Source organism: Pleurodeles waltl, chromosome 2_2 (genome assembly GCF_031143425.1).
Source record: "Pleurodeles waltl isolate 20211129_DDA chromosome 2_2, aPleWal1.hap1.20221129, whole genome shotgun sequence".
Lineage (NCBI taxonomy): Eukaryota > Metazoa > Chordata > Amphibia > Caudata > Salamandridae > Pleurodeles > Pleurodeles waltl.
In genome coordinates, this window is record NC_090439.1 from 353,282,378 (window position 1) to 353,303,948 (window position 21,571).

At 47.3% G+C, this 21,571-nt stretch overlaps 1 protein-coding gene across 8 annotated transcripts in view; it reads right to left on the reverse strand.

Annotated features, from left to right (window-relative positions):
- Nucleotides 1–21,571, reverse strand: part of RIPOR2 (RHO family interacting cell polarization regulator 2) — a 445,875-nt gene that overhangs the window by 347,658 nt on the left and 76,646 nt on the right. Inside the window, exon 1 of one of the 8 annotated variants that reach the window (XM_069219866.1) lies at nt 4,152–4,940. The exons of 4 other annotated variants lie outside the window; for them this stretch is intronic. The gene's annotated coding sequence lies outside the window, so the exon portion shown is untranslated. Of the gene's footprint in view, nt 1–4,151; nt 4,941–21,571 lie in introns of those variants that run through there. 3 more of the 8 variants (XM_069219861.1, XM_069219865.1, XM_069219869.1) reach the window with 3 other exon arrangements.

The following is a 21,571-nucleotide window of genomic DNA, read 5'->3' on the forward strand; positions in this document are numbered from 1 at the left end:
TGGTATGTGATACAGAGGGAAAAAACACATGCCCTTGATCTATTCTGCCTCCTTTTATAGTGCTCATGTTTTTGTAGTTCCCATGTTTTAACTGTGCCCGTTTGCTTTTGCCCTCTTGTGCCCCTCCATTCCTCATCCCATCCCTCTCATCATTGCCTGTTCCTCTCAATTGACTCCGCTGATGGACCTCATCAGATCACATAACATCAACATACTCTCCTACATAGACGACACCCAATTGTTTTGCTCTCTGTCAGACAAGGCCTCAATACAACAAACTTGCCACCAGCATGACTGTGGTAACCACTTGGATGAAATCCAACTGCCTCAAAATAAACACAGACAAAACTAGAGTGTGATCTTCACAGGGAAAGCCTCCGCTTGGGGCTCCATCTGGCGGCCAATTGACCTGAGCCCCTCAACCAGCCCCACTAACCATGCAAGAAATCATCCTGGATAACCAGCTTGGCATGACAGCCAAAGTACATGCAGTGAACTCTACTTGCTTTCACTTCCTTAGATTGTTACTAAAGATCTTCTAATTGTACTAGGGAATACTAAGACGCTCCAGAGCAAGCTCCAAACTATTCAAATTGCTGCAGCAAAAAGTAATCCTCATCCTCAACTTACCTTGTTGCACCCACATCACCTCACATCTCAGAGAACTGCGCTGGCTCCCAGTCCACAAATGCACTCAGATCAAACTGTCTCACACACACACAAACAAGGCACTATACAACACTGGCACTGCCTACATTAACAGTCCCATACACTTTCTAGGCACCTCTGCTCAGCCAAACTCTCACTGACATGCATACCCTACATTAACAAAGCCACAGCCAAAGGCCTCGCCTTCTCCTTTATCTCCCCAAAACATTGCACAACATCTCTCACCACATCAGAGCCTCCTCATCGCTTCAAGGTCCGCATGAAGCCGAAGGCATGGCTCTTCGAATAGTCTCACCAAGGAGACAGCCCAAACCACCTGCGAAGTGCCTGGATACCCTCAGGGGTGATTAACACGCTATGCAAATTCACATAATATAACAAAGGCCTGGTCTCCATCTCGCCACTTGGCCAGCCATGATTATCTGCAGATAGTAAGTCAGGTCAATGAGTCAGACTGACACAGATGATTTGGTGCTACTAGCCAGACCCAGAGACTCAGTACAGAATATAATATGTTTTTTCAGTTCTTGAGTAATTTCAATCTTAAACATCCAAGAGCCTTTGGGTGTAGTTGATACAGACTCTCACAGTGCTTGCTAAATTGAACATTACAGTATCTTCAGTCTATCAACCTTCTAAACAATATCAAACAAGTCATCAAATGTTAATCGTTCCTACAGTTTAAAAGAACACTAACAGCTAAGAATGCCCTTAGGAAAGATTGAAAAAATGATTTAAGGAGATGTATGAGGAAAAAGGTATATAAATACCACAAGCCATTCAAGCAGGGTGCCATGGTCACATGAGGAGTGGGGGGAATTCCATCCGTTGGAAAAGTCTGCATTGTTCAGTTCCTCTCCCCTAAGTAAAATGTTGTGGCTTCTACCAATATTTAGGTTTCAGCGCTAATATGCTTGCACCATTCATGGTGGACATTGTGTTCTATACTTACTTTAAAGGGCTTAGGGTCAGACTCCTTCAAACATTGCCTTCTTTGAGTTGGATCCTTCAACCTCTGGTTTACAACATTGTCAATCATGTCTTGGATCAGTTAACAGGAGTACTTTGTTGGCACTATTTTATATTAGATGTTCGGGTATGTTGTTCCACCCCCAATCTAGTGCATGAAGGACTATTTTACAGTCTGTAAGCAGCCAAAGACACAGGGAGTTATCGCTGCAAAAACTGTGTTAAAGATGGAACCTACAGAAGATAAAGTCATGCATTTTATTCCGTAGCATCCATTTTCCAGATGCCTTTGACTGCACTCAGTCCACAGTACACAAACAAGCACTGGCAAAGAAAACAGCACGTGAAAGCTTTGCTAATGCTTATCTAATTTTCCCACTGTATGAACGTGTGGGTCTCAGAGCGGAAAGTACTTAAGCAAAACCATATTGGCTGAAATGTGTGAACCAATCAGGGAACAAAATATGTCAACTGTTCTGTGTTGCATGTCTGTGGACTGCCTCCGTTTTCGACCCAGGGCAGAAGCAGGCATGTGGCATCATAACCATCAACGATAGAATGCAAGGAAAGTTCTCCACCCTTAATTGCTACAGTGCAGCGTGTGCCACTGGAATTGCTTAGGGCACATGGGTACAAGGGACACGGATGGGTAAGAGGAGGAGATCATTAAGCCTTGTGGGTGTGACATCATTAGACATATGAGACATGCCTGTGGCGGGTAATCTTGAGCTTGTCAACCCACCAAATAGCAAAATCCAGACCAAACTGAATGATATTTGTGATAAATTTGAGTGAGGAAAGTTTACATGGAATTAATTTAATAGGAGATTATGACCATAAGTGTTGGTCATTTTGAAATGTTCCAGGATTTTACCGTTTTGTGTCTCAAAAAGCATTCCACTAGCCCAGACTGATAATTCCCCTGACCGCAGCGAGAAGCAGGGTGGACTCTAATGTCACCCTACAGACTTGAAGTAGTCACAATTGTAAAGTGTGGGTAGGAGGAATCCCATGCATGCGAGGCTCCAACGCCCAAAACCTTGTAGATCGTTCTTGCACATCGTGCCATTGACACATACAGTATACAAATAACTAAAACTGAAGGACGGACTAAAGTGGTCATGTAGACTAATGGTCTGCTCCATCTTTCTATTCATTTTGTTGTTCAAATAAACCCCTGCCTACCAAAAACATACAGAAGTATTTCCAGTTTGACATGGCGACTATAGAGCTTTCTTAAAATATGGTTAATGAATGAGAATAGGGGTGCCGAACTAAGAAACCAGTCAAGGCCAAACCAAACTGCAGACCTTCATGTCTCAGACACGCTGGTCACTATCCTATAACACAAAATGGCAGAGCACACTATTAGTAGGGATTCTCTAGAAAGAACAGAGGTTATTGAGATGTCTTGTGTGTCCTATGTAAGTTACACAAGTTTTCTTTTGGTGAATATTAGGAATACACATTTGAGGACTCACCTGCTCCTTCCGTACCCTTCCAATTTCCCCCTTCAAAACTAGCCGACAAGAAGTTTAAGGCTAGCAGGCCCCAATGCACTTAGGCTCTCTCAGGAGAGATTTAAATGATCTGAGGAAAACTATGCAATTAACATACCCATCACTACTGTCTCGTTCCCTTCTTTATGCTCTCCTGATCCTTCTAGGCACGTTCTGACTGTTCTACTGCAACATAAAGCACTCTGCGATCAAGCAACACCATATGACAGGATTTATGACGACATGATGTGTGGCATAAAATAATAAACATACCGTGGATCAAATTACATAAAATGGTGTGACATAACCTATCACACTACAGACTGTCCCTTGAAAAAATATGAGTACTTGGCAAAGACCGTACAAAGCACCAGAGCTCCCAATTTCCAACATAAACTAGTTTCTAGAGAAACTATAAAACCCTGTATCTTCTCTTATAAAGTGTTCGCAGTGAGAATCCTCGAAAGCGGGCACAGGGCTATGGTTTATTAATGAAAAGAACAACGCCACTTACCTATCACCTTACGTCACGCTATCCCAGCTACATTCAGCCGCGTCTCCCTTACGTCAGGAAGTCCGCACTCTGCGTGGCGCACCTGTTGTACAAATGCTCACCTCGATGCCAGGGATGGACTGCTTCAAGTACCCCTCAATTGCCTATCCTCCCTTGTCCGTGTGCAGAGATGTTAATGTTGCGTCGTGCTTTTCTGCTGACAAAGAGCACCCCTTAACAGGCACCTGCCTCTCCTGCCTAACGGTCTGCTCTGCCTCCCCGGGGCCATCCTCCGACAAAGAGCACGCTACCCCTCCTCATGGCGCACATTAGGGTACCAGATCATCTTTTACCTTCACGTTCTTGGTTGAATACATTATTACAAGATTTGTGGTCCAGGAGTCCCACTTTTTGGTTCCCCAAGCCATTGCTGCTCGCACAACCAGGCAATACCCCGTCTTATTTTTTCAAGTATTAACCTTTAAATACATTGCTTTTAAAACAAGACTTTATCAACTCACCTCGGCATGGAGCCTCAAGGGAAGGAAGCGATAGCCGGTGCTCTCTTTCGCCTGCTCAAAGTTGCTGCTGGCCAGCAGAGCGCCATGTTAGCCACCTCGGGCAGGGTTACTCCCCGCTCCACCCACGGCCATTTCCGGCGCTCAACGGAGGAGCGATGCGCCGGCGGCTGGGTGCCTGCTTCAGCTCACGCGACAGACCGCAGAGGAACGCCGGCTATCCCTCTCCTCGGCGGGGTTACCTCGGCTGCTGCAGAGGGAGGGTAGGTGGGTGAGAGGGTGGGGAGCTGCTGCCTGGTTCCGAGGGGAGGAGGGCTGGCAACAGCTGTTTCCAAGTTACTTCTGACAGACGGCAGGAGGGCTGCGCTCGCCTCTTCAGCTGATCTCTCAGGCATCCTCGCCCTCTCGGCTATGTGCTCCGTGGCAGTCCCCCTGCTCCCAGGGGAGGCTGTTGTTTTTCGCTCTTCCAGATAGATGATGCGGTCTCATGTTCTGGATGTTCACGCAGTGCAGCTCCAAGGCACTTATCTACAATATTGGCTGCTACCCCGAATTTCCTCCCGTGGATGTACCAGAAAAACGGTTTACCGATTAGGGCACATCCAAGGTATATTGGGAGAAGGAAGTTGTGTAGAATTCGTTCTTAAAGGGTTATACACGTTTGTAATTCATGATTGATAATCCAGTCGCGGAAGTGTGAGATTGTGGTTTTAAACTCATACGCTTGTGATTTGTGAAGTGCGAAGCTGAAGAGGTGTAAAAAAGACAGCGTTTTTGGCAGCCCCTTTCAATAGTAGGAAACTGTTGCTGCAAAGGTAGTTAGACACGCACCAGTTGGCAACCCAGCACAGTACTGTACATTGAGTCCCTCCACCTAGCGAAGCCCGTTTCCTCCACCAAAATTGCTTTGCCCAACAGTGTGGCCTGTCATGGCAGCAAATGCATCAAGCATTTGCAATGCAATGGGTCTCGCGTTTGGGCGAGTTAGAGCTATTAACATTGTAAATTCCTAACTGGACTTTTCTTGCCACATAAATTGAAAATGAAAAGTAATACAGTTGATGGAAACGAGCCAATTCAAAGTGCCACGGCCGCTATGAGCACGGGCGCGAAGGAGAGACACAAAATGAAAAAGAAGTTTGCTCGCTATCAAATGTATCTGCAAATGTGCAATTATCCATGTAACAGGGTCGATGGCGAAGGCAGTAACGAAACCGCCCCATGGAGGGACAAACGTAAAACATTTAACAATGATAACAAAGGATTTTTTAAAGGCACATCCATGAATGAGTGATAGGGAGCGGCGTGTGGTCGGGGTCGTTAAAAGCCCACAGATAGATTTACAACAGACCTGAGCGCTTGCACGCTTGACCTAAAAGCAACAAGGTGATGGATGGAATGCTTGAATTAATCTCAGCGACTGTCAATCGCCCAACACATCAGAGCGCTTGCATGCTCAACCTAAAAAAAGCAGTTCATTTTTGTTGCATTGTAAAACCTCTTTCTTAATGTGAAGCTGTGCATATTGCTGAAAATGTTTGCAGCACATTACCTTTTATTTCCACCATGGTAAACTTAGAAAGGGACTATACAGTGAAATAGGTCTGTGTCGAAAGTCAGTCGCTGAGGGTCATTTGTAAGAGGAAGAATTGATGCACGTGCGGTGGGCGTGGTTAAAAGGCCACAGATAGATTACAACAGACCAGAGCACTTGCACGCTTGACCTAAAAGCAACAAGGTGATGGATGGAATGCTTGAATTAATCTCAGCAACTGGCAATCACTCAGGGCCACATCCCAATCCATCATTTTTTTGACCACCATGCCACCCCAGTTTGCACCCAGCCGCATACAAATCAGTCTTGACGATGCTCTCCCAGTGAACGGTCCAGCATGAACTGCCAGGCCAGGTCCTCCCTGCACCAGAAACAAGCCTCCTGGGACCAGTTTCAGGGCATCTCTACTGATCAGCCAGGCTAGTTTAAATCCGGTGGCACAGTGAGACGGTTCCCACATCTGGGCATACCTGGTGCACTTAGGGCATCAAATGCAAAAACAACAAGGTGATGGATGGAAGGCTTGAATTAATCTCAGCCACTGGCAATCGCTCAGGGATGCCTGAAAATTTGGGCTGGACTGTTCCCATGGGAGCAGGGTCAAGAATGATTTGAACAAGGCTTGGTTCAAACTGGGATGGTGTGGAGAGCAAAATCACAATGGTGTAAACCCAGATCTATGACTGGGGTGAATGTTTGATGTGTTCTGCATTCCATCCAGCATCTGTTCTTTTTGCTTGTCACTGAATCATGCAGGAGTATCCCACCCTGTGTAGAATCACACCCTGCTGCACCCTCGTGGCTCTCCCTGCCACCTCTGGCATAGTAACCAAGGAAAGGCTTTAGGCTTTAGTGATTCCCAACACTCTGCTGCTGGAAATAATCAAAATGAGTCACACCTGTAGTTTTCATGCCTGCCTACCAAACAGCACAAGCTGTCTGCTTGAAATATTGTGGGCTTACCAAGACCTTATAGTGGACTTACAGCCTGCCGATTGCCTACCATTGGCTGGCTTTGTCATTCTCATTTGCTTGCATCTTATTCATTAGCTTACCTTCCTCTTCCTTTGCTTGGCCCTATCCTGGAGCACAACCTCTTTATGATTCTTTTGATTTCCTGACTTGTATTCTTTCACTTCTCACTTTTAGTGAACTCTTTTTTTATTTGGTTAAGTACTCAAGGAGGGTGCATGTTTTTTCCAGCTCCTCCCTCGTGCTTCTACCCTTGCTGTCCATGTTGCTGTCTTCCTTGTGTGCTGCTCTCTCTCTTGAGTGTATCTCCCCCACCAAGTTGCTCTCTCCCTCTCGTCCTTCTTCATTCACCTCACATGTTCTCTACCTTGTGTGCTGATTTCTTTCCCCTACTCCTCGAAATTGGCTTTCTTTTTATTTTATTGCTCCCTTCACCCACTCCTGGCTGCCCATGAAACCCTGTGATCAGCTTCTTAACATTTTATTTTCTTGGAGGGCCTGGCAACAAATTGCTGGCAGCCACTCCACTTTAAAAAACACACTTCTAGGCTACTTCAGTTTAATTTCTTTTATTAATTAACCATTTCAGAACTTTCAATAAAAATGGCAGATGTTTCAGTTGATAGGTTAGTGAATGCATTGCAATACATGCATGCACATACATCATCAATCATGCATGCACCAAAATAATGACCTAATCCGGTCTTTTTTCTTTTATGTGTTTGGCCAATGCCGTACAACCCCAGCAGAAAATGCTTTTTGCCAATGCTGTATAGCATCAGTAGAAGACATTGACAAATCGAAATTGTCCCATAGGAGAGACCTATTGATTTTGCCAGTGGTTGTTTACTACTGTCATGCCCAAATTGGTTGAAATCGAGAAACTCTGTAACAAAAGCTGAATATATGCTCACCTTCATGCCAACAGTGAAAAGATGCAATGTTTTGTAATACTAAGGCATTTTTAACCAAGAATCTTCAAATCGAGGTATAGTTCAGCCATGTGTGAAGTATTATTATTATTATTATTAATAATCACAAAGAGCTACACAGAGCTGGCACACTTTGTTCCTTGGAAGGCAAGCCCATTCAGACCAGGGGGAGGTCTGTCAACCTAAACCTGAGGCGGTGTCTGTCTTACTGATAGTATGTCTTGGGGCAGGACACAGCAATTGGTACTCATCTCAAGATGAGACAAGAAATCCGGCAACACAAGTGGAGTTGTTACTTTACTCCTACTCGACCTATCATCATTTGTCATAGTTGATCACCAAGCAATAGCCAAATAACTTTACTACACAGGTATCCTGGGCTCCGATATCCAACTCTCATTCTAAAATTTTGACTTTTCACGTCATTACATCTGGGCTAGACAAATGTCTATTAGTGGCTGAACAATGGATGTTGAGGAACCATCTGAACCCTAAGCTCCTCAAAAACACAAATACTCACCTGAAGTTCTGGAACGCTCCTAATCCTCTGGTTTGCTAACCTTCAAAAAGGAGCACCTGCCAACAACAACAAGTGAAGTAAAATTCTTGGAGCAGTTATAGACTCAGAGCTTTCTCTTGAATCCCAAATCAACAAAGTGACAAACACATCATCTAAATGAGAAGAATTATTTGGCATAGCTTCCCCTATCTAAGCCTTTCACACAGAAAAAAGGTACATTTGACACTAGTGATATTCTGCCTTGAAAATGCAAATTGACTTTCCATTGGACTCCCTAGAAAGCTAATTAGCAAGCTAGAAAAAAATGCAGCAACCAGACAAGACCTTATCTTAAACAGAAGAGACCACATTACTCCAGCTCTCAAACCTTTTCATTAGAAGGAAGAAGTAAGCAAGCAAGAAGGTTATCTCTCAAACCCCTATGCCCTTCACTCCCAGTTGTTCATGTTAAAGGACCAACCTTAGATACAACCAAAAGAGAAGTATTAGATGAAGGATGGCTCCATGCCCGACAATCACCCTTACGAAAAAAGTGGCAGCCCCTTCTGGGTACAGACTTGCAAGTTCTGGGATACAACCCAAAGAGACTAAAGACCAATCACAGTCATAGAGAATTCAGGACATAAATAGATACCTGACGTTTTTCAAATACTGATCTCAACTAAATTCCTCTTCCACTGATATTGACTGGTTTAAATATGTTTCATGCAATCATGTCCTTGAACCTCTTTGCCTACAACCACCACTGTGTATGCTGTGTGTACAGGCAGCTGCATCACGTCTGGAGCGCACTCTCTGGGCCTCGCATATGACATCAAAAGTAAATACCAGTAGATTTGATTACACAAACATCTTTCTTTCACTGATGCACTACAGATGCTGTTATTACTTAAACTGTTACAGAAAACACGCTGGGGCTTTGTCCAAAGGCATGAAAGCGCTATGGAAATGCTCAAATATAATACAGTAAAATGAAAAACAGTCTGTTGTATAAGGCCTGCTAGAAACCATTCAGGAGCCATGTAACAATCAGTGGTTAGCAGACCACAAATGCTGTGGATGGGGTATTTAGGAAATTACCATCTTTCACATGATTTCCCCCTCAATTCTTGCCGTAACTGGTTTGCTGGACTTAGAATTCTATATTCGTTACCCCTTATACGAAACAGTAAAAGTGCCTGTGTGCACTCCCTTTCAAAATGGTTAAATTGGCTGACCACTGACTGACATATTTAACTTTACTCTAAGTCCCTAGTGTATGGTGTAGAAAATGCATCCTGAGCCTAGAAATTAAATACAGCACATGACCTGCAGCACCTCCTGTACAATCCACTGAGTTGGCCAGTAAGACATGGCTTCAGGGCTAAGATGTGACTGCAAACACCTAAAACCTGCTGTCAAACCCTTCTAAATGACCTCATGTGACAGGTGGGAAGCCCTGATTTTTAATATTATTATGTCACCCATAAGTACACCTTGTTGCCCACAAGATAGGATGCCTAATATTTAAAAGGGAAACGTGGGAACTGAAAATCGGCTTGTTTTTCAGTGACTATCCCTCAAAAGCAATTTTCACTGGCAGGGCTGCAGCTGGATTCTGGAAAAGGTTAAGGTACAGATTATAAACTTTATTCTCTTCTTTTTGACAGGAAATGGCTAGAATAGTCATTCAAAGTCTATTTTTCATATTTATAAAAAAAAACAAATGCTTAGTGTAATTAGATTATTATTAAATATGTGGGGAAAATAATTTTTAAAAAGTTGCACACTTCTTGCCCGAGCCCAATATAGGATAATTAGCATTAGCCTGCAACAGCTGGTCTGTTAATGCCTCTATGACAATGAGGCATGAAAACTGCTCCCACATTAGAGACAATAGCTTTGGCTTGGGTGGTATTTTTCTTCCCATTGCAGAAAGGACAGTTTGGGTGGGCCAAGGAACTCAATTAATGTAAAAGGGACCAAGGCAAGGTAAGTTCATTCACAATGAAATGTACTGTGAAACCCAAAGGAACATCAGCTTTTATTGTTAAGGCCGACACTAGCCTGGCTGATTCCAAACCCAATGCGAGCAAAGCTACTCCCAAAACCAGTTGGTGGGGACACAGCAGACAGGATAGCTTCTTTCCCTGGACACACCTCTAGGTGGACACAAAGGCTCTGCTCATGGTAGAACGGGTTCCCCCTTTTGGATTTTTGGAGTAAAGTGCACCGTGGGATCATCTGGGAAAAGGCAAACAGGAAATGCCAAAAAATGGTGTCGGGGGTACCCCTGGGATCTCTTAGTCCAGTGGTTAGGCAGGAGTCACCCACACTCACTGGCCAGTGTAACCCATAAATCCACCCATCACAGAACCCTCCTCAAAACACTTTCTGGCCCTGCTGAAAATTAGAAGAGGATTAGACCCTGCTTGCTATATCCAGTAAAATGTCCTGAAGGACTGGATTGGCTCCCTCCTGTACGTAGGACAAAGAAGTGTACTCAAAGAGTCAGTGGGCTGACCTCGTGTATCTGCAGGGACACAAAAAGCTCAAAAACATGTTTTCTGCGATTCTTGATTACTCTCTCACAACTGGACCTGCAATTGACCTTGCTCAATGTCTTTGCAGGATGAAGCCCTAAAATTCTATTATGCTGTGAAAAAGGGGTCTTAACTTGCAAAGTTTTAGGCCTCAAAGAAAAAAAAATCCTGACTTCCAGCAGCCAAAGGGACGCGACCAACCATCAGAGCAGATCTGACAAAGGTGCAACTTCACTGCAGCTTAAGAAACATGTTTGTCCTGCTTGCAGGTTCTCTGCAGAGGCAAATCCATTTCAGTGGGCCTTCAGCTGGAATTTATCAGAGCTTGTGAAACTTTCACTGGATACAGCCTCTGCCTTGCCCACTGGAAGAAAATAATTTCCATTCCAGAGACTAAGTCCCAACAAGAAAATCATGACCAGATGAAGGTGCGAAAAGTGTCTGTGCAACTGTTGGACTTCAGCGAGCAGGAGATTAAAATTTCACCTGCTTGGAGCTTTTCCTGCCCAAACCAGCAGGCACAACGGGACCTCACCAGATATAGCCTGCTGCCTAGCCTCACTGGAAGATTTTTCCCTTTGTTTTGTAGACTAAGTCCATTAGTAAAACCCATGAAATGGCCGTCCCATTTGATGTATCAGAATTCAGGATCCATTGCGGTCAGCCCCAAAGTGCATCTAGGTCTCAGTCTATCCCAAACATAGTCTATCCTTGCTGCTAAGTGCTTTTTGTCGCTGCTTTCACTTAAAGCTTAAAAAAAACATTATCTCAGGCTCTCTTAACTGAATTTTTCTTATTTTTTTTATTTTATTTTTTACATTTTACTCAATTTTTCTCAATTGGAGAGGGAATTAGATATTGTTTGGTGTTTTGTCTTTATTCCTGTTTTGGTACTGCACACAGAAATCTGGAATCAAGTGGGGAAGTTTCAGTGGCTCTTTTATACTAATTTTGCAGATATTCGTGGGATATTCAGTTCATTGTCAGGGTCCTTGATCTGGACCAAAGCAATTTTCTCACTTAATGTATATCTCCTCTGCAGAGGAGAAACTATCTTTGTTCAGGTTATGGTTTCCACCAGACGTAGTGACTACGGGTCTCTCAAATCGGAGCACCCAAAAAATGAGACCAATCATGCATAATTTTGCACTTGGCATCCATCAGCCTTCGGGAACAGCACCTTTGGTAGAGACACAACGGCAGGCCCTGTCTGGATACTTTCCTCTGTACAACAAATGAGACCCTGTCTCCATTAACCTATGTACTCCTTTAAGCCAAATGGTGGTATTAAAGAAGAGAAATTTAGCAGCACTTTGAAAATAGCTCACTGCCACTTAGTAAAAGCTACCCTGTCTCAATGGAGGAGCCAAAATGGCAGCCGGGATGGACGCCTGAAGCGAGCGCTCCGTCCAGGGCTCGCCAAACATATCCTGTAGGGTGCCCCCGGAACCCCACTGTCACATCGGGAGTGGTGGTCTGCCCGGGGCGGGACGGAGCATCTAGCGGGGGCCGGTCGCTGCCCTGAACGAGGCTGCGGCGCTGAAATCTGGCTGCGTGGCCGGGGGTCGCGAGATGCAGACCCCGACCTATACGCGGCTGCTGGAGTGAGGAGCTGCGTCGGCGGATCTGACTGCACCTCCGCCCGGCGTCACCCGCACGCCTGGCTTTCCTCATAGCTGGGGGGGCCGGGGAGCCGCCTATCCTCGCTACGCAGACCGGAGCTCGACCGGCGGGGGCCGGGATCTGGGAGCGGCGATCGGCGCTCCCGCAACACGGCGAGAAGACAGCACGAGGCTGAGACGGGGGCCCAGGACTGGGCCACAACTCTGCAGCACCGCACTGAACTGAACTGCGGCGGTGGGGGAAAGAGCCCCTTCACTGGGCTGCACGGACACTCCAGCCCGCGATTTGAGTGCACCGCGGCTTGTGGCCTGAGATGGGGCCGGGAAAAGTGATGCAAAACAACACACTGAGGTGAGGAGGAGGCCTGCTGGGGGAAGCTTGAAATACGCGGGGGGACGCCACCAAACTCCCGGCCCCCCCCCTCGCTCCACTACTTTCACTGACGACCTGTGCCCTTAAAATGGCGGCACGCAGCGCTCAAGCTCAGGAGGTGGCCCAGGACCAGAGTGCACCACAGGGGCCCCACTGATCTCGCCCTGACAGACCGCTCCGTACCGGTGTTTGGCCCGGATCGAAAACGTGGGAGCCACACCTGGGCCCCACTGACTGCCCATGAGAAGCAAGAAACTAGCCGTCCTGTGCTCCCGTGGGTCTATACCAGCGATCACGGGAGCTGACGTGGAACCCGCCTGGGGGCCAGACACCCGCTCCCCTTCTTAGACTCGCCCTGTTGTGCTTCCCTCTTCTGCCTCCAGCCGCGCCCCCTCTCTCCTCTGGAAGCGCTGCTACTGCCGGACTCTGCCGCTATTCCTGGGGGTACGAGCACCCTACTCCAGCACATACGGGACGCTTCCCCACTAGGGGTACTACAAATAGCCCTGGGGTGATTCAACGTTGAGGCCGGCGGAGGGTTCGGCAGCCGCTGCACCGCCCAGTGAGCACACAGCCACACGCACTGGTCATTCAAAGCAAAGAATAAGCTCCTTCCTAGCTCTACTAGCCAATCCCACACCCCAAGAGTTAAAAGCACACGCCATATTGTGGGCAATAGGCAAAAGGCTAGCCCGCCGAGTCGACAGCGCCAAACTGTGCGAAATAACATCTCACAAGGTAATTCCCGGCAGCCACAATGGCCGGCAGGGCCAAGTCATCTAAGAATCTGGACCGCAATACTCTTGGAACAACACCCAATGACCAACAGACCATCCCGTCCCTACAGTCTTTGGAAAACACTCTCATGTCACATTCTGCCCAGTTTGAGAAAGTATTACAGGCGATTATGGACACTAAATCCTCTCTGGAAAACAGAATAGATGCAGTTTCACAAGACCTGAATCTCTTACGCGTGGACCACCGACATTTAGCCGAAAGAGTGAAAACGGCTGAAGAAGAACTTTCTGACTTAACCCCAGTGGCTCAAGGCAACCAAAAACAGATTCAGCGCATAGACGCAGAACTGAAAGTGCTCTGGAGGAGATCGGAAGAAATGGAGAGCAGGGCGCGCCGCAACAACGTACGATTCCTGGGATTTCCAGAAAGTATGTGGCAATCAGAATCGGAAATTACCCTGGAGCAATGGCTCATCAAGGAGGTGTTAAACGGAGCTCAATCCAAGTTTTTGTCCGTGGAACGGGCGTACAGAATCCCGGGCAGACCCCCGGCCCCTGGCCAGCCACCTAGACCACTGATCACTAGTTTCCTAAACTACAGGGACCGGGTCGCAATATTACACCAATTCCGCAACAAAGGCCCATTTAAGTACGAGGATTCGACTATTAACGCATACCCGGACTTCACACAGGAGGTGCAGTGTCAACGCAACTCCTATGTTAAAATAAAACAGCGCCTGCGTGAACACAATATAAAGTATGCCTTGCTTTTTCCCGCGAAACTAAGGGTGGTAGCGGAGGACCGCACCCACATATTCACCACTCCTGAGGATGCTTGGACATGGCTGCACGCCAAGGACCTTGCTCGCCCGCGGGAAGACGCGGAAGGAGATGAGGAATGGCAAACCTCTGCCTCAAGGAAGCGGTCCAGGAGGCGCGCTGGGGGCCAACCCAACGACCTGCAAGTAGCAGAAGAAAGAGCAAGAGTGCTGAAAGAGACGCCCTTACACATGCAAAGCAACTTCGCGACTGCTAGGAAGCCCCCTGAGATGGGCACGGACTCTGACACGGCCAGCTCCGCATCTACAATAACAGGAGAACTGGGCGGGCTGAGGGTCACCCCCTGGTCCGCAGATGAACTTTAATTGCACACATCTACTCCGTTGGCCCGCCGGCTCTAATGTTGCCTGAACTCGGAAAGCCACTGGGGACTCTGGAGCACCGCCGGGGCCCGGGGGGAATGCGCCTCCAGCAACAAGTATCTTTGGTATAAATGTATAGCTATCTGATGTGGGGCGCGCTGGGGTGCGTTGCGGGTGGCGCTGGGACGGATGGCGGAACAGTCTCACATCCCAGGGGCGCCCAATGGTATCAGCAGACTAAGGGGGTCATTCTGACCATGGCGGTAATTACCGCCATGGCGGAGGTCAGCGGTAGCATCGCCAACAGGCTGGCGGTGCACCGCTGGGCATTCTGACCGCGGCGGTTCAGCCGCGGCCAGAAACGGAAAGTCGGCGGTGTACCGCCGACTTTCCGCTGCCCGTCTGAATCCTCCATGGCGGCGGAGCCGCGGGGCCCCCGTAAGAGGGCCCCAAAAAGTATTTCAGTGTCTGCCCAGCAGACACTGAAATACGCGACGGGTGCAACTGCACCCGTCGCACCTTCCCACTCCGCCGGCTCAATTCTGAGCCGGCATCCTAGTGGGAAGGTTGATTTGCCCTGGGCTGGCGGGCGGTCTTTTGGCGGCGGTCCGCCAGCCCAGGGCAAATGTCAGAATCACCGCCGCGGTCTTTCGACCGCGGTGCGGTGTTCTGACGGTGGTACCTTGGCGGACGGCCTCCGCCGTCCGCCAAGGTCAGAATGACCCCCTAAGTCTGCAGAAAGATGTGAGCCCCTTATAAGAACCACATCTGGTAGATATGATAACTCCATCATGGAAATCCAGTCGGATACGGGTTATTTCACACGTTTACGGGTTCAGTAGTCTCACACAAGTTGTAAGTAGGGTTGGGGATCCATTTGGGATGGGTGGGGTTAGTAGTTTAGCAAAAATGCACGCGCCGGAATCACTCAAAACACAAAGAAAACAGTTGCACTCACTATTTTTAACAAATAGCATTGTCAGAGGGGCAGTGACCAGGTGGGCCAATCTCAAGGTTCAGTACTCAAGCACAGAGAATTATCCCCAAAACCCTTCATGGCGCCTCACGGGAGAAATAACAAAACCCAGTATGTCATAGTAACATGGAATGTAAGGGGCCTAGGAGCGTCGAGCAAGCGGACCAGAGTACACGCATGCCTTAGGCGACTAGGAGTGCATATTGCCATCTTACAAGAGACGCACATGCTAGAAGTGGACTTACGAGAGCTGCGCGCGAAATGGGGAGGCCAACTGATAGGCACCGCGTACTCGGCCTTCGCGGGGGGGGGGGGGTTCTGGATAGCAGCAGGAGTTCCATTCCTCTTATCGGCACATAAAATAGACCAAGGAGGCAGATACGTGGTCGTGGAAGGCAGTCTGGACGGCAGACAATTAGCTGTAGTCGGTATATACGCTCCAAATAGTGGGATTGTAGGTTTCCTGGACACCCTCACACCAACATTATTTTCCAACCCAATGGCCCCGGCCCTCTGGGGTGGAGACTTCAATAGCACACCAACCGCAACATTGGACAGATCCCATGCTCAAGTGAGTTCGATAGCAAATAGGAAAACCCCAGGCCCCCTGCAGGATTGGACAAGTGATATGGGGCTACACGACATATGGCGCTTAGGGCACCCACAGCAGAGGGAATACTCATTCTACTCAGCACCACACAATACCCACACTAGAATAGATATAATATAGGGGCACCCGGGATATAGGAGCACTGGTCAGCGAGTCAGAATACCTAGCGAAGACACTGTCTGATCATGCACCACTGAGAGTAACACTGAATTGGGGCAGGGCATGTCAGGCAATTCCCACTTGGCGGTTCCAAGTGGAAGCACTACAAGATCAGGCATTCGCCGAAGCATTGAAATCCACTATAAGCCAGTACTGGGAGACAAATGCCATGACCGCAACAACACGTGCGATAGAGTGGGATGCCCACAACGTAGTGGTCCGTGGAGTATGCATATCCTCCACGTGGGGAGTAAGACGCACCTTACAGGCGGATATTGGCAAATTAGAAAAGGAGCTCAGAGCAGCAGAAATAGCAGCAGCGCTAGGGGAAATCCCCCACACTGTCCTAAAAGAAAGGCGCTTAAAATATAATGACGCTGACAGCAAACTCCGCTGTCACGATTATAACTATCATCTAATAAGGCTGCAAACAGAAGGGGATAGATCGAGCAGAATGCTGACGTGGCTGCTCCGAGAGGACAGACAGCAATCCCCAATAGGGGCCATACGCGTGGGTGCACACGCGATGGCTACCACACAAGCTGAGATAAACGGGACGTTTAGACAATATAACACAAACTTATATACCAAACGCACCTCATGCACTGCTCCACAACTTGAGGCTTTTCTCGCTGTCTCTCTCCTGCCGCAGTTGTCACAAACCAACAGGGAAATAATCGAAGCTCCCATGACAATGGGAGAAATAGAATTAGCCCTAGCACAGATGCCCAGAAATAAAGCGCCTGGTGCAGATGGCCTCCCGTTGGAATATTACTCTGCCTATTTACCCTGCCTAAAGCCTCACCTGCTGAAGGTGTTCGAAGAAGCATGGACTAACGAATGCCTGCCTACATCCCAGAGAGAAGCCATGATAGTGGTGCTCCCCAAACAGGGCCGCGACCCCACAGATGTTAAATCCTACAGACCACTATTGCTTCTAAACTTAGACTGCAAAATACTATGCAAAATACTGGCAAACAGACTAGCCACCCTCATGCATTCCTTGGTACACGCCGACCAGAATGGCTTTATACCAAGGCGTAACACCTTTTTAAATATCCGCAGATTACTGAGCATAATGGGAGACACTCCCCCAGATGCGCATGAAGAAATGGTGCTCTCACTGGATATCGAAAAGGCATTCGACACGCTTGAGTGGGACTTCCTTCTGGCCACAATGATCCGCATGGGAATAGGCCCCAATTATATACGCTGGGTACGGACACTGTACTCCAGCCCACAAGCAAGGGTGAAGACGGGTGGGGTGATCTCCGACAGCTTCTCGATTTCCCAGGGCACGAGACAGGGCTACCCCCTATCCCCGCTACTGTTCGCCATAGCAATGGAACCATTAGCGGCAAGAGTGCGCCTCATGGAACGCGATTGGGGAATAGTCAGGAACGGGTTCCTTCACACGATCTCGCTATATGCAGATGATGCCTTAATATATATCCGGAAAAGCCGCGAGGTTGTTCCCTTAGTAATATCCTTACTGGCCAAGTTCGGAGACCTGTCAGGCCTAGTGGTAAACTGGGAAAAGTCATGTGCGTTCCCTCTAGTAAAGTGGCCACCCGAAAGACAGGGCGCCCCTCCGCTAGGGCGTCTAAAATGGTGCCCGGAAACGTTCAAATACCTCGGGATAAACATATACCACGACACAGAAGATCTCAGAGATGGGAACCTGGGGAGGGCGTTGACCTCCATAAAAGGCTCATTGCAGTTCTGGAATAAGCTTCCACTCTCGCCACCAGGTAGGGTGGCGATCGCGAACATGCTGATCTTGCCTAGGCTGTTATACTACTTCGCGGCCTTGCCGATAATCATCCCCAAAAGCTTCTTTGGCAACGTAAATACAGCCCTGCTGCAACTCATTTGGGGCGGTGGCAGAGCGCGTGTGGCCCTTGCCACGCTACAGCGTCCAGTGGACGTGGGAGGTCTGGGAGCCCCCAACCTTGAACGCTACTACGCGGCCGCACAGCTGCAGTGGGTTCAGAATTGGATCCACAGACCAACTCTGGCAGAGTCCGCGTGCCTGGAGCCCTGGTTGAAGGGGACCCCCTTGCTAAAGTGGTTGTCATCCAAACGCACCAGGGTGGAGCCTGTTAACCCACTGCTTGCGGTGGCGCAAGCGTGCTGGGCTAAATACGTGCAAAGTGGAGGTGACAAGCTCCCCTACTCCCCACACATCCCACTAGACCACCTCCCGGGGTGGAACGCAGCCGGCACGCAAGCGTCGTTGGCATGGATAGAGGCAGGCGTGCAGACAGTGGGCGACTGCTTTGAAGATGGAAAGCCAATGTCATTCGAGGCCCTGCAAGCCCTCACAGAGGTGAATCCCGGCCAATTCCTGACATACCACGCTATAAGCCACGCAATTAAAAAAACGTGGGGGACAGTCACCTCAGAACCAGAGACATCCCCTGTAATTCATCATCTCCTACAATACAATGCCCAAATAAAAATAATATCAAGCCTGTACAAAATCCTTAATAAACCCCCTGAGCCACATGCGGAGAAAGCCTGGGAGAGATGGAACGCCGTTCTTCCTGACCCGATCCCACAAGCCGATTGTCCGAAAGCCCTGTATCATGCCTGAGGCATGTCAAGGAATCCCAGATTCAGGTACACCCAGTTTAACTTCACATATCAAACATATTTGTCCCCTGCCAGGATAAAGCTAATGTTCCCCGACTCTGAGCCAACATGCCCTAGATGTAAAGCGCCTTCAGCACACTTCTACCACATGGTCTGGGAGTGTCCTCACATACAAAAAGCCTGGACGGAGGTGGTACAGGGGATCTCTGAAATAACGGGGTTTGCATTGACAGTAGACCCCAAGTCCTGCTTACTGGGGCTGAGGCTAAGACCTAAAAAACAAAGATACCTGCACAAATTTGTAGATCTAGCCTGTTTAATGTATAAAAGATTGATAGCAATGCAGTGGAAAGCCCCCAATGCTCCCGATCGGAAATCTTGGTACACCTTAACACTATGCTGGGCCCGCACGGAATACCAGGTATTAAAGAAACTGGCGCAAGAGGGGCAACATCACACAGGGAGCACCGCCTGGGAATCGCTGGTAACCAATCTGGAGGCCAAAAACGATGATAAGCCCCCTTGATCCAGGGAACACACAGATGGAACAAGTGCAATATAAATCCCTCTGCACACCTCACCACAGAAGCATAACTCGAAGTGCGGCCCATCATTATAGAACGGTCCCGACCACCCCTCTCCCTCCTGTATTGATAACCCACTAGATCACCAGCGCAAGAATATCTATAACACACAGGGTAAAACTCTACAGCAGTCACCATCCGATATCACCAACCTAGGCAGGGCCACTATCAGGTGACACGCGACACAGGCTCAGCAGCAAAGGGCCCACACTGGTCACACGCGAGTATCCCCTCAGATATTTAACACACGCTAAAGCTTCCAGCAATTGCAGCAAGTAATGATACTGAAGGATTGGTAGTGTTCCGAGACGTGTCTAATGTGTGGGGTTTGGGATTGTTAAATGGTTCTAACGCTGATAAATGTTCTAGGTGATCCTGTTGCTGATAATTGAACAGCTTGTATCGCATATTTGAAATATAAAACCAATAAAAAAATTTAACAAAAAAAAAAGCTACCCTGTCTCCATGCTTCCATACTTTAATGTCTGATAATAAACCCAAAGCCCAGGAATGCCAGCAATTAATTTTGGCAGTCTGGGGTGGTTGCCTCTCAACCTCTATCTATCTTGTGTCATGTTTTATCTGGAATGATACAACATGGATCCCTCTGGCCTCACAGTCACAAATTTGCATTTGGCATAGAGCTGCACTACCTGTCACCATATATGGTCCCTGTGCACAAAGCACTCAGTCAGAGCTGTCAGCACAGGTGCTGAGCCTATCGTATGGCGTTAATTTACCCATTTGAAACTGGTAGCCATCTTACTCATCAAGGACAGAAAAAAAGTTGTGTCCTGTACTACAGGTCAGGCAACAGTTTGCTGCCACCATTGCTACATGATTATGTCCCGAACATGGACAGTAGTCCTCTGTCATAGAAAGATATGTGGTGCACCCATTCTGACCACTGAGGCATTATCTGGATCCCACCAGAATCTTCATCACAGCATAAGTCTCAGCATGTATATTATTGTGTGTGTGCTAATCACATATAAAATCAGGTTAGCATTGAAAACAACAGTTGACTCACTCAGTCCAAGAGTGTAAATCTGTCAAACCATGGAGAGGACAGTCCCATCACAACAGGGCCTGAATGCTGTTTCTGGGTCAGGGTTTGACTTGGATAGCGTCACCATACTTCTGATTGAGGACGTTATGACCACTTATGAACTTCAGGAGTGGTTCGAGGTAAACTTGGATGACGACAGATGAAAGGGGTCATACTTGTGAGATTCGACAGCAGACAAGATGTGAGTGGACAGGTACATTACTACTTTGGCCATTTGAGATTGGAGGTAGACAAAGAAAGAGGACCAGGAGTTAGAAGCTCCTACTCTTGCGACAATACAAAGCATGATTTTGTAGGGGAACATTTTAGAAGCTATACGAGGTAGAGTAGAACAAGCATTATTGTTTCACCCTTTTAATAAATGAAGATTGATTGAGATCAATACTTTGTTTTTCCATCTACAGTTTGGTTACATTACATATTCCTTCTTTTATTAACCATCCAAAACTGAATTAAATCCATATAAAAGTGAAACTGTGTTATTTGAGATTTGCCTAGGACGCCTGCACATACTCGATTGACGCTTCACAGAGCAACAAAAAAATGACATTGGAAATATTAATCTCACAGGATAGTCACCAAACTTTCTTATAGAGAGGATTATTTAAAAGGACAGTTTTCACTAATGAAAATTATCTATTTTATGATGATCCTGAGAGTTAATTGAAGCAAGGTTTTGAAAAATTATATATGCCTTAAGTATTCAACCGAACTAAAACTGAAGAATGAATGAAAACATTTGTTTTAAATAATCCTGGTAAGAGCCCGTTAATAAACATCCTTGGCTTCGTACATCGAATAAAGTGCAGTCTTCTTTATCTAAGCAATTATAGAGACAACAAGCACTGGTAGAGGTATATGGCTGGTACAGAATGCATGAGATGTAATTTAGGAAACTGTATACACCTCTTTCTTCAAGCTCATCCTTGGTAGTGAGGTTTTTCTGCTTGTCTTCTCTTTCTCAGATGGGGCCAAAATGAGAAGTGATACTTGCCTTGGTCATCCTTGAGTGATCACACAGGACTACCCCTGCTGGGTAAAGATCTAGACTTCAA